At 45.8% G+C, this 5,000-nt stretch overlaps 14 non-coding genes across 14 annotated transcripts; all 14 read left to right on the forward strand.

Moving 5' to 3' along the window:
* The first annotated feature begins 197 nt into the window (after positions 1 to 197).
* TRNAL-CAG (transfer RNA leucine (anticodon CAG)) lies at positions 198 to 280 on the forward strand. Its single transcript has one exon. It is a non-coding gene; the product is annotated as a tRNA-Leu (tRNA).
* Positions 281 to 378: 98 nt separating this feature from the next.
* Positions 379 to 451, forward strand: TRNAT-UGU (transfer RNA threonine (anticodon UGU)). Its single transcript has one exon. It is a non-coding gene; the product is annotated as a tRNA-Thr (tRNA).
* Positions 452 to 908: 457 nt separating this feature from the next.
* TRNAL-CAG (transfer RNA leucine (anticodon CAG)) lies at positions 909 to 991 on the forward strand. Its single transcript has one exon. It is a non-coding gene; the product is annotated as a tRNA-Leu (tRNA).
* A 99-nt stretch (positions 992 to 1,090) lies between these two features.
* Positions 1,091 to 1,163, forward strand: TRNAT-UGU (transfer RNA threonine (anticodon UGU)). Its single transcript has one exon. It is a non-coding gene; the product is annotated as a tRNA-Thr (tRNA).
* Positions 1,164 to 1,620: 457 nt separating this feature from the next.
* Positions 1,621 to 1,703, forward strand: TRNAL-CAG (transfer RNA leucine (anticodon CAG)). Its single transcript has one exon. It is a non-coding gene; the product is annotated as a tRNA-Leu (tRNA).
* A 98-nt stretch (positions 1,704 to 1,801) lies between these two features.
* On the forward strand, positions 1,802 to 1,874 carry TRNAT-UGU (transfer RNA threonine (anticodon UGU)). Its single transcript has one exon. It is a non-coding gene; the product is annotated as a tRNA-Thr (tRNA).
* A 457-nt stretch (positions 1,875 to 2,331) lies between these two features.
* TRNAL-CAG (transfer RNA leucine (anticodon CAG)) lies at positions 2,332 to 2,414 on the forward strand. Its single transcript has one exon. It is a non-coding gene; the product is annotated as a tRNA-Leu (tRNA).
* A 99-nt stretch (positions 2,415 to 2,513) lies between these two features.
* On the forward strand, positions 2,514 to 2,586 carry TRNAT-UGU (transfer RNA threonine (anticodon UGU)). Its single transcript has one exon. It is a non-coding gene; the product is annotated as a tRNA-Thr (tRNA).
* Positions 2,587 to 3,043: 457 nt separating this feature from the next.
* TRNAL-CAG (transfer RNA leucine (anticodon CAG)) lies at positions 3,044 to 3,126 on the forward strand. Its single transcript has one exon. It is a non-coding gene; the product is annotated as a tRNA-Leu (tRNA).
* Positions 3,127 to 3,224: 98 nt separating this feature from the next.
* Positions 3,225 to 3,297, forward strand: TRNAT-UGU (transfer RNA threonine (anticodon UGU)). Its single transcript has one exon. It is a non-coding gene; the product is annotated as a tRNA-Thr (tRNA).
* A 457-nt stretch (positions 3,298 to 3,754) lies between these two features.
* Positions 3,755 to 3,837, forward strand: TRNAL-CAG (transfer RNA leucine (anticodon CAG)). The gene has a single exon. It is a non-coding gene; the product is annotated as a tRNA-Leu (tRNA).
* A 98-nt stretch (positions 3,838 to 3,935) lies between these two features.
* TRNAT-UGU (transfer RNA threonine (anticodon UGU)) lies at positions 3,936 to 4,008 on the forward strand. The gene has a single exon. It is a non-coding gene; the product is annotated as a tRNA-Thr (tRNA).
* Positions 4,009 to 4,465: 457 nt separating this feature from the next.
* On the forward strand, positions 4,466 to 4,548 carry TRNAL-CAG (transfer RNA leucine (anticodon CAG)). Its single transcript has one exon. It is a non-coding gene; the product is annotated as a tRNA-Leu (tRNA).
* Positions 4,549 to 4,647: 99 nt separating this feature from the next.
* Positions 4,648 to 4,720, forward strand: TRNAT-UGU (transfer RNA threonine (anticodon UGU)). Its single transcript has one exon. It is a non-coding gene; the product is annotated as a tRNA-Thr (tRNA).
* The last annotated feature ends 280 nt before the right edge of the window (positions 4,721 to 5,000 follow it).

A 5,000-nucleotide genomic window follows, 5' to 3' on the forward strand; every position in this document is an offset into this window, starting at 1 on the left:
GCGTGCACTTCTAACATCCAGTTTTGTTCTTTCATTCCAACGCATTGGAAATGATGTAGGTAGCAAGGAATGGTGATAAGGGTAAAGCTGCTTCTAGCGCAATTTCTCCATCAAGTAACCTTCAGCGGATTTATTTTACGGGCACATTAGATCAACCTGTGAGCGTCGTCGGTCTCACCAAATGACAAGCATCACAGGTCAGGATGGCCGAGCGGTCTAAGGCGCTGCGTTCAGGTCGCAGTCTCCCCTGGAGGCGTGGGTTCGAATCCCACTTCTGACAGCTTTTAAGCTTTTCTTTGCTTGCATTTACATTCTTCAGCTCGTCTACCGCTGAACCTCTAGTACAAAAAAAAACTTGTGTTCAATGCTGACAAAAAGGGCTCCATAGCTCAGGGGTTAGAGCACTGGTCTTGTAAACCAGGGGTCGCGAGTTCAAATCTCGCTGGGGCCTTTGCTGCAAAGCTTGGCGACTGTATCTCACATAGCAGCGTCATAAGAATTTTTCCCCAAAGTCCCAAGGAAACGTTAGGGTGGAAACGTTCGAAGGCCTCTAGATTAGGAAATCAAAACGTTAGGACGACTTGACTTTCCAGAGATCTTGAATTAGACAATATCTACTAGAAACACCCACTTTCTAATACTGCATCCAAGGAAAAGTGCACTTGAAGCAAACGGCCATCTCTTGTTAACAGCAAGATGCTGGTTTACTGAGCGTGCACTTCTAACATCCAGTTTTGTTCTTTCATTCCAACGCATTGGAAATGATGTAGGTAGCAAGGAATGGTGATAAGGGTAAAGCTGCTTCTATCGCAATTTCTCCATCAAGTAACCTTCAGCGGATTTATTTTACGGGCACATTAGATCAACCTGTGAGCGTCGTCGGTCTCACCCAATGACAAGCATCACAGGTCAGGATGGCCGAGCGGTCTAAGGCGCTGCGTTCAGGTCGCAGTCTCCCCTGGAGGCGTGGGTTCGAATCCCACTTCTGACAGCTTTTAAGCTTTTCTTTGCTTGCATTTACATTCTTCAGCTCGTCTACCGCTGAACCTCTAGTACAAAAAAAGAACTTGTGTTCAACACTGACAAAAAGGGCTCCATAGCTCAGGGGTTAGAGCACTGGTCTTGTAAACCAGGGGTCGCGAGTTCAAATCTCCCTGGGGCCTTTGCTGCAAAGCTTGGCGACTGTTTCTCACATAGCAGCGTCATAAGAATTTTTCCCCAAAGTCCCAAGGAAACGTTAGGGTGGAAACGTTCGAAGGCCTCTAGATTAGGAAATCAAAACGTTAGGACGACTTGACTTTCCAGAGATCTTGAATTAGACAATATCTACTAGAAACACCCACTTTCTAATTCTGCATCCAAGGAAAAGTGCACTTGAAGCAAACGGCCATCTCTTGTTAACAGCAAGATGCTTGTTTTCTGAGCGTGCACTTCTAACATCCAGTTTTGTTCTTTCATTCCAACGCATTGGAAATGATGTAGGTAGCAAGGAATGGTGATAAGGGTAAAGCTGCTTCTATCGCAATTTCTCCATCAAGTAACCTTCAGCGGATTTATTTTACGGGCACATTAGATCAACCTGTGAGCGTCGTCGGTCTCACCAAATGACAACCATCACAGGTCAGGATGGCCGAGCGGTCTAAGGCGCTGCGTTCAGGTCGCAGTCTCACCTGGAGGCGTGGGTTCGAATCCCACTTCTGACAGCTTTTAAGCTTTTCTTTGCTTGCATTTACATTCTTCAGCTCGTCTACCGCTGAACCTCTAGTACAAAAAAAAACTTGTGTTCAATGCTGACAAAAAGGGCTCCATAGCTCAGGGGTTAGAGCACTGGTCTTGTAAACCAGGGGTCGCGAGTTCAAATCTCGCTGGGGCCTTTGCTGCAAAGCTTGGCGACTGTATCTCACATAGCAGTGTCATAAGAATTTTTCCCCAAAGTCCCAAGGAAACGTTAGGGTGGAAACGTTCGAAGGCCTCTAGATTAGGAAATCAAAACGTTAGGACGACTTGACTTTCCAGAGATCTTGAATTAGACAATATCTACTAGAAACACCCACTTTCTAATTCTGCATCCAAGGAAAAGTGCACTTGAAGCAAACGGCCATCTCTTGTTAACAGCAAGATGCTAGTTTTCTGAGCGTGCACTTCTAACATCCAGTTTTGTTCTTTCATTCCAACGCATTGGAAATGATGTAGGTAGCAAGGAATGGTGATAAGGGTAAAGCTGCTTCTATCGCAATTTCTCCATCAAGTAACCTTCAGCGGATTTATTTTACGGGCACATTAGATCAACCTGTGAGCGTCGTCGGTCTCACCCAATGACAAGCATCACAGGTCAGGATGGCCGAGCGGTCTAAGGCGCTGCGTTCAGGTCGCAGTCTTCCCTGGAGGCGTGGGTTCGAATCCCACTTCTGACAGCTTTTAAGCTTTTCTTTGCTTGCATTTACATTCTTCAGCTCGTCTACCGCTGAACCTCTAGTACAAAAAAAGAACTTGTGTTCAACACTGACAAAAAGGGCTCCATAGCTCAGGGGTTAGAGCACTGGTCTTGTAAACCAGGGGTCGCGAGTTCAAATCTCCCTGGGGCCTTTGCTGCAAAGCTTGGCGACTGTTTCTCACATAGCAGCGTCATAAGAATTTTTCCCCAAAGTCCCAAGGAAACGTTAGGGTGGAAACGTTCGAAGGCCTCTAGATTAGGAAATCAAAACGTTAGGACGACTTGACTTTCCAGAGATCTTGAATTAGACAATATCTACTAGAAACACCCACTTTCTAATTCTGCATCCAAGGAAAAGTGCACTTGAAGCAAACGGCCATCTCTTGTTAACAGCAAGATGCTTGTTTTCTGAGCGTGCACTTCTAACATCCAGTTTTGTTCTTTCATTCCAACGCATTGGAAATGATGTAGGTAGCAAGGAATGGTGATAAGGGTAAAGCTGCTTCTATCGCAATTTCTCCATCAAGTAACCTTCAGCGGATTTATTTTACGGGCACATTAGATCAACCTGTGAGCGTCGTCGGTCTCACCAAATGACAACCATCACAGGTCAGGATGGCCGAGCGGTCTAAGGCGCTGCGTTCAGGTCGCAGTCTCACCTGGAGGCGTGGGTTCGAATCCCACTTCTGACAGCTTTTAAGCTTTTCTTTGCTTGCATTTACATTCTTCAGCTCGTCTACCGCTGAACCTCTAGTACAAAAAAAAACTTGTGTTCAATGCTGACAAAAAGGGCTCCATAGCTCAGGGGTTAGAGCACTGGTCTTGTAAACCAGGGGTCGCGAGTTCAAATCTCGCTGGGGCCTTTGCTGCAAAGCTTGGCGACTGTATCTCACATAGCAGTGTCATAAGAATTTTTCCCCAAAGTCCCAAGGAAACGTTAGGGTGGAAACGTTCGAAGGCCTCTAGATTAGGAAATCAAAACGTTAGGACGACTTGACTTTCCAGAGATCTTGAATTAGACAATATCTACTAGAAACACCCACTTTCTAATTCTGCATCCAAGGAAAAGTGCACTTGAAGCAAACGGCCATCTCTTGTTAACAGCAAGATGCTAGTTTTCTGAGCGTGCACTTCTAACATCCAGTTTTGTTCTTTCATTCCAACGCATTGGAAATGATGTAGGTAGCAAGGAATGGTGATAAGGGTAAAGCTGCTTCTATCGCAATTTCTCCATCAAGTAACCTTCAGCGGATTTATTTTACGGGCACATTAGATCAACCTGTGAGCGTCGTCGGTCTCACCCAATGACAAGCATCACAGGTCAGGATGGCCGAGCGGTCTAAGGCGCTGCGTTCAGGTCGCAGTCTTCCCTGGAGGCGTGGGTTCGAATCCCACTTCTGACAGCTTTTAAGCTTTTCTTTGCTTGCATTTACATTCTTCAGCTCGTCTACCGCTGAACCTCTAGTACAAAAAAAAACTTGTGTTCAATGCTGACAAAAAGGGCTCCATAGCTCAGGGGTTAGAGCACTGGTCTTGTAAACCAGGGGTCGCGAGTTCAAATCTCGCTGGGGCCTTTGCTGCAAAGCTTGGCGACTGTATCTCACATAGCAGCGTCATAAGAATTTTTCCCCAAAGTCCCAAGGAAACGTTAGGGTGGAAACGTTCGAAGGCCTCTAGATTAGAAAATCAAAACGTTAGGACGACTTGACTTTCCAGAGATCTTGAATTAGACAATATCTACTAGAAACACCCACTTTCTAATTCTGCATCCAAGGAAAAGTGCACTTGAAGCAAACGGCCATCTCTTGTTAACAGCAAGATGCTGGTTTTCTGAGCGTGCACTTCTAACATCCAGTTTTGTTCTTTCATTCCAACGCATTGGAAATGATGTAGGTAGCAAGGAATGGTGATAAGGGTAAAGCTGCTTCTATCGCAATTTCTCCATCAAGTAACCTTCAGCGGATTTATTTTACGGGCACATTAGATCAACCTGTGAGCGTCGTCGGTCTCACCCAATGACAAGCATCACAGGTCAGGATGGCCGAGCGGTCTAAGGCGCTGCGTTCAGGTCGCAGTCTCCCCTGGAGGCGTGGGTTCGAATCCCACTTCTGACAGCTTTTAAGCTTTTCTTTGCTTGCATTTACATTCTTCAGCTCGTCTACCGCTGAACCTCTAGTACAAAAAAAGAACTTGTGTTCAACGCTGACAAAAAGGGCTCCATAGCTCAGGGGTTAGAGCACTGGTCTTGTAAACCAGGGGTCGCGAGTTCAAATCTCGCTGGGGCCTTTGCTGCAAAGCTTGGCGACTGTATCTCACATAGCAGCGTCATGAGAATTTTTCCCCAAAGTCCCAAGGAAACGTTAGGGTGGAAACGTTCGAAGGCCTCTAGATTAGGAAATCAAAACGTTAGGACGACTTGACTTTCCAGAGATCTTGAATTAGACAATATCTACTAGAAACACCCACTTTCTAATTCTGCATCCAAGGAAAAGTGCACTTGAAGCAAACGGCCATCTCTTGTTAACAGCAAGATGCTGGTTTTCTGAGCGTGCACTTCTAACATCCA

Source organism: Aquarana catesbeiana, linkage group LG12 (assembly GCF_042186555.1).
Source record: "Aquarana catesbeiana isolate 2022-GZ linkage group LG12, ASM4218655v1, whole genome shotgun sequence".
NCBI classification, from domain to species: domain Eukaryota; kingdom Metazoa; phylum Chordata; class Amphibia; order Anura; family Ranidae; genus Aquarana; species Aquarana catesbeiana.